A 6,799-nucleotide genomic window follows, 5' to 3' on the forward strand; every position below is an offset into this window, starting at 1 on the left:
TGCATTGTTTAAAGGAGGACACACCTGCAACCAGCCTGATCTTTTTGTGTCTGTTTCTTGATCTCTCTCTATTCCCATGTCCCCTGCTCTCCATCACTCGGAGGTAGCGTGAGTCACTACCACCCAGAATCCCTCACGGGCAGGCTGCTCAGCTCTGCTAGCCCAGGGACAGTTGTGGCCACCAGGACACAGACAGACCCTCTACTGACCTTCAGGTGGGTCCACTCAGGCCTGAGGCTGCTGATGGAGGTCTGCTTGGCTCCTGGTCCCCCCCTCCCTCCTCACTACACCTAGTGGGAAATCTCCCAGAACAGGCTAAGAGGTCTGTCCCTCCCTGCCTGCACCCACCCCACAGAGATTCCCCTTCTCTCTTCTCCTTCTTGGAGAAGGGGATACTTGCGAGCCCACAACCTGGGCCTGATGTCTGCAGGGCTTGGAAGATGTGGGGAAGAGACCTGCTCAAGAGGTCAGGGCTGACTCAGTGCCCTGGGGCCACTCAGCGGCTGAAGCCAGACTTGGCAGAGCATCTCTGATACCCCCCTGAGTTTAGACGTTCCCCAAGGTTGTCACCACTCCTTCAACGTGCCCGAGTCTCTTGCTTCCAAGTCTCTGTTCCATGACTCTATCCGTTTAGACTGTCCTTCAGAAATCATTAGGTGTCATTTCGGTACCATGGTCCTTTACGTCTCAGCATAGAAAAGAATTCGGCTAGAGGCACAGTGATAGATAAGAAGTGATTTATTAGCATAGGAGGCTTCTGAGAGATGCCATGCCCCGAGAACTTAGTGGGCTACAGTCTTATAATCGAAGGAAAAGTAGGGAGGAGGAGAAGAACCTCTTTGTCTTTCTTGAGTAGGCATCATGCTTCCATCATCAGCTCCTCCTCCAGGTTGAGCAGGGGAATTTTCTTGTTCCTACATGGTCAAGCTAGGCCCACAGATTATGTGTACAGAGAGCATATCCTAGGAATCATGAACTTACTGAGTACACTGGGCAGGATGTGGGGCTCATGCCACCATTATTTAATTGTATGGGGGCCTGTCTCACGCTTCTGTTGCATGGTTTTGTTGCTAAGCAAGCCTGCTTGGTTTTGTGGTTAAGCAAACCTTTCTTGAGTAATCATTCATTTATAGGGGTCTCCCATATTTTTTCTACCTACAGTCCCCTAGTGGGATTAACTATTTAATCACCTGTGTGTGCTCAGTTGCGGTTGTGTCCAACTCTTTGCAAACCCATGGACTGTAGCCCACCAGGCTCCTTTGTCCACGGAATTTTCCAGGCAAGAATACTGGAGGGGACTGCCATGTCCTCCTCCAGGGGATCTTCCCAACCCAGGGATCGAACCCACGTCTGTCGAGTCTCCTGCATTGGCAGGCAGATTCTTTACCACTGTGCCACCAGGGAAGTGATTTAATCACCTACTTTGTCCTTTTACTCTGTCCCTATCGCTCCCTCCTTCCAAGTCCAACCCAAAAATTCTTCACTGAATCCGTCCCCCAGCCTCCATTAGAGGCGCTTCCTTCTCCTGGGTAGCCCGAGTCCTCTTTGTCCTCTAACTTGTTTGGTAGGGTTAGATTTTCTACCCGAGCCTGGCTCCCTTGTGGCTCACAGCTCCTTGAGCGTGGAGACCACTTTCCCCATTTCTGAACCCTACACTGAGCCCTGGCTTCCTGCCTCGCCTTTCAGTGTGGGTTCCCATGATGTATTGGATTAAATGGGATTGAATGCAGACCAGCCCCTATTCCACACACAGCAGAGGGGGGCTCCCCTTTCTCCGTGATGGGCATACTGCTTGCCTTTGGGATGGAGACAGGGGCCATTTTAGCCAGTCTGGCCTTTGAGAAAATGTGCTAACACACGTGGCAAAATGCAAATACTCAAGTTGAGCAACAGCTTCACCCTTAGGGCTCAGAGGCAGTCAGGGAGGAGCAAGCTGAAAAGGGTGGGGGCTGAGTCAGGAGGGGCAATTACTGGAGTAATAGAGGACAGACTATGTTTGATCTAAGCTGGGGCTTTAATGGAGTTTCAGGGAGTGATGAAGTTGGGATATGTGCTTGGGTTGTGTGCGCATGCGTGTGTGTGCGCATGTACTCAGTTGTGTCTGACTCCTTGTAACCCCTTAGACTGTAGCTCACCAAGTCCTCTGTCCTTGGAATTTTCCAGGCAAGAATATTGGAGTCAGTTGCCATTTCCTACTCCGGGGGAATTTTCTGACCCAGGAAGCAAACCCGTGTCTTTTGTGTGTCCTACATTAGTAGGCAGATTCTTTACCACTGGGTCACCTGGGAAGCTTTGGGGCCCCCTTGACTTAAACTGCAGAAGCGGCCCCCTCTTCACCCACATCTGAAGCTTGTCAGCCATGGATCCAGCTTTTCTGCCCCTCACTGGCCACAGGTCCTGCTGTCCCATGGTCAGAAGCTTGACCTGCCCCGGCCCAGGCCTGGCAGGTTGTGTTGATGAGAGATGGAGGGCCTTGTCCCCACAGCACCCGAGGAAGTCCCTCCCACATGGGTCCCCAGCGCTGTCCTTGTCAGCAGAGACTTCCTGCTCCATCCCAGTGCTGTCTTGCTTGCGGGAACAGGTGTGTAATTCCTGAGTGATGCAGAGACTGTCAGGCCTGCCCCAGCCCTGCTCCACCCTCCTCACAGCTGTGGCCTGGGCAGGAAGGGAGGGCTCAGAATCTCCCCTGATGCTCCAGCCTTGGAAGCAGGTGGCCTGGCAGTTGAATGCAGGATAAAACAATAACAGTTCATAGCTGTCATTGTTTATAGAGTTCTTTCTGTGCTCTGGTCCTTGTTCTAGACCTTTCTACGTATTGTTGCATGTAAGCCCTGTGGTACCTCTGCAAGGTGAGTTTATTATGCACATTTCACAATGAAGAGATGGAGTTTCATGAGAAATGACTTGCCCAAGGTCATAGAGTCTAGGGGTGAAGCTGTCTGACACCGAGGTCTATGGTGCATAATTTCCACAGGGAAGCGTTGAATGGAGACTTCCTCTGTCTCCAAGGGGACTTGATCCCAGGTTTTGAAGGATGGAAACCAAGCCTCGGAGGTGGCCACTATGGGGTCAACGGGCCAACCCTTGGTGATGGCCTTGCCTCCCAGGGTTGGCCCTGAGCACTCAGTTCATTTGGCCTTCCTACCAGCAGGATCTCTGACTTCTCATAGCATCCTTGGGAAGTAAATGTGATGAGGGTCGTGATGTGAGGCATCAAATACCAGAGAAGAGTTGGACCAGGCCCTTAGTCTGGGTACCTGCCATCTCTCTGTCTTCTCCTGGGCTGGGGTGAGGCTGCCCTGTGGGCGTGGGGGTGATTCAGGCAGCGCACGTGGGCGGTGGGCAGGCGCTGTAGCTGTGGCTGGTGGGCGTGGCCTGCCTGGCACCAAGGGCAGGTGACCCAGCCAGTTCTGCCTCTGACACTTCATTCCAGCCATCCCTCTGACTACAATGAGAGCCTCTCACCACCTCTGCTGTAGGCCCTGGGCCCCGGACATGCGGTGATCTGAGAATAAGGCAGCCACTGCCACACCTGGACTTCACCAGATGAGTCTTTGCCACACAGGTATCGAGTTCTCCCCAAGGTCCCAGGGGGCCCAGAGCGAGGACCTCAGGGTTCCCTCTGGGCCATGCCTGCCCTTTGCTGATTGGTCTCAGCTGGGACTGGGAGAAAGCTTGGGCCTCTAGCCGGGGAGGCAAAGTTGGACGTGAGCTCTTGGCCACTGGGAGTGTGGGAGAGCACAGGCTCTGATGGAAGTGAGCACCTTCCACTGAGGTTTGGGGGCTCAGGGAGGGCGGACACTCATAGCTGCCCAGGGCAGAGGTGAGGCTCCTGACACCTCTAGCGGGCCCTGGGGATGTGAACTCCAGGGCAGCAGTGTGATGGGAGCTCAGGATGGGATGAGAAGGCCCCAGAGCCTGAGAGGGATGGGGCCCAGGTGTCTCATAGGGGCTAAGCCAGCAAGCCCTGGATGGGGGTGGGCCCTGTGGCCCCCGGGCCTGCACCATCTCCCAGGAAAGGCCATTCTAGTCAGTGCTGGGGCTTGGGAGGCACTTCCCAGGTGAGGAAGCCCAATCCCTGAGAGAGGGAGGGCCAGGCCCTCGAGAGTCCAGCAGGTGAGAACTCAGGTTTACGAGGTGACTCAGGCAGCTAATTATAGCTGCTGCAGTCTCCCCAGCCACAGTTCTCCTGACCCTCTCCTGCTTGGGCAGGGACTGCCCTACACTCACTGGCCAGGGCAGAGAAGATGGAGCAGCCAGAGGTCATAGGTGAAAGACATAGGAGACCCTTTAGCCCATTTCTCAGAAGGGAAAACTGAGTCTCAGGGAGGGATAAGAGACTTGTCCTCCATTCCTTTCTTCCAGTGTTGGCCCAGCCCAGCCTTTAGCCCCATCTGTCCACAGGTTGCTTTGGGCTGATGGAGGTGTTATGACTGTGGATGTGGCCAGGGACCTGGTGCTGACGGGTCTTTCTTAATGGAATGCCTGAGGCTCCCCCCTCGGAGCTCCCTGCCTCAAGGTGTCTGCAATCCAGGGGATTCCCCCTGCCCCCACCCCCTTCTCCTCCCCTCTTTCAGGGCTGCTCATGTTTAGTGGGCGGAGAAGGCAATGGCAACCCACTCCAGTACTTTTGCCTGGAAAATCCCATGGACGGAGAAGCCTGGTGGGCTGCAGTCCATGGGGTCGCTAAGAGTCGGACACGACTATGCGACTTCACTTTCACTTTTCACTTTCCTGCTTTGGAGAAGGAAATGGCAACCCACTCCAGTGTTCTTGCCTGGAGAATCCCAGAGGTGGGGGAGCCTGGTGGACTGCCGTCTATGGGGTCACACAGAGTTGGACACGATTGAAGTGACTTAGCAGCAGCAGCAGCAGCATGTTTAGTGGCGGGGAGGGGGGACGGTAATGAGGCTCTCTCATTTCTAAACCTCACCACAGTCTGAACCAGGTTACTGCTGTGATGCATAGCACTTTCAGATAATAACTAGAATTATGACTGAGCGCTTTACCAGGACACATCAGAATTCCATATAATCTCTAGAATATCTGCATCAGCAGTAACCTGGTTGCTTTAAATGTGCCTTCTTAAGTCTTTCTGTCATTTTAGATACCTATGGTTTCACTCTGATGCCTCTGCAAAAATGCCTCCCCTTTAAGAAGATTTATAAAAGGGACTTTCGGAGCCGTGCAAATAATTCTAATGGGAAAACTGATGGCTTCATAAAGCTGTTAACAGAAAGGATGAGTTATAGGGGACTGAGTGAACTCGTACATGTGGTTATAATCTTCTGGTTTCTATCTTTAAAAATACTGGTTTAGATCTGTTTTCCAGGGTAAGGAAAATCTTGCCCTTAAACTGACTAATCGCTGTTTTAATTTGTTTTCAGATTTGTGTGTGCCCTGTGCCTCCCTGCTGCTCTATGTCTTTATCAGTGTCACTAAATGCATTGCTTATATCTTGTCTAATTTATAAGACTGTGGTCTCTTACAACACCTAGTCTGTAACCAGGCCTCCAACAAAACGTATATGGCTAAAAATACAACATAAAATCATTGCAATAGTGTAATCCTATGTATCAGGCTTCCTTGGTGGCTCAGACGGTAAAGAATCTGCCTACAGTGCAGGAAACCTGGGTTCCATCCCTGGGTTGGGAAGATCCCCTGGAGAAGGGAATGGCAACACATTCCAGTATGCTTGCCTGGAGAATTCCATGAGCAGAGGAGCCTGGTGGGCTACAGTTCATGGGGTTGCAAAGAGTCGGACATGACTGAGCGACATACACACAGTCTGAACACACCACAATCCAGACACCTCCTCCAGAGAGCTCTCCTGTGTGGGTCAGGATGACCCATGGCCCCCCTCCACCCCCTGGGCTCTTCTTATAGAAATCACCCCCTCTGGCCTCTCCATGTCTCCGAGGGTGGCTCAAGCTAACTGCAGAGTCACCTCCTATCCACACAACCCTTTCCCCTGTCCGCCTCTTCCTCTACGGCCAACCCACCACCCCCAGCCGGCTGGCCCCGGCGGCAGCCTCCTCCTGGCCTCTGGTCTCCTCCCTCTCCCTCGTGCTGTCTCCTATAAGACCCAGATCCCTCTCACGTCCCCCCTGCCCTCAGGTTCAGCCAACTCCTGCTGCTGTTCCAGGCCCGACATGCTCTCAGGCCTCTTACTGCCCAGGGGTCCAGTCACACCAGCTCCTTGTTCCTTGCTGAACTTTCTTGACCCTTGGTCTTTGCTCAGGCTATCCCCTCTGCCTGGACAGGCCTCCCCTTCCACAGAGAAACCTCTAAGATCCTTTCAGTTTCCTTGGAAGACATATCAGTTCCTCTTTCCAGTACTCCCTCCAGTCCAACATAGGGTCCAGCCCATATGATAGCCTGGTGCCTATCTGTCCGTTGGAGGAACCAGCTGAGCCTCACCCAGCTCAGCACAGACTTGTCTCACTGATGCTCATTACACTCAGCTTCGGGGAGGGAAGAAAGATGATCTGTGTGTTAGCAGAAGAGAGCACCAGGGGTGTGAGAAATTAAAAAACCAGAGAGATCTGGGCTGTGTTACTAGGAGCATAGTGTCTAGAACAAAGGAGGTGACAGTCCTGCTCTGTCAAGGAGCATTCTGAACACAGATCCTGAGACATTTAAAAAGCAGAGTTAATTCTCAGGAATCTACCTGCAGATGGGTGGGGCTGGGGCAGATGACTAGAGAGAGGTCAAGGGCATGGTCGTTTCTACCTGGAAACTCTGATGGGCTCTCCTCGGACCCCCAGGAGCAGGGGTGCTGAAGCAGGGAGCAAGAGAA

This window comes from Oryx dammah, unplaced genomic scaffold (genome assembly GCF_014754425.2).
Source record: "Oryx dammah isolate SB20612 unplaced genomic scaffold, SCBI_Odam_1.1 HiC_scaffold_8, whole genome shotgun sequence".
In the NCBI taxonomy this organism is placed as follows: Eukaryota; Metazoa; Chordata; class Mammalia; order Artiodactyla; family Bovidae; genus Oryx; species Oryx dammah.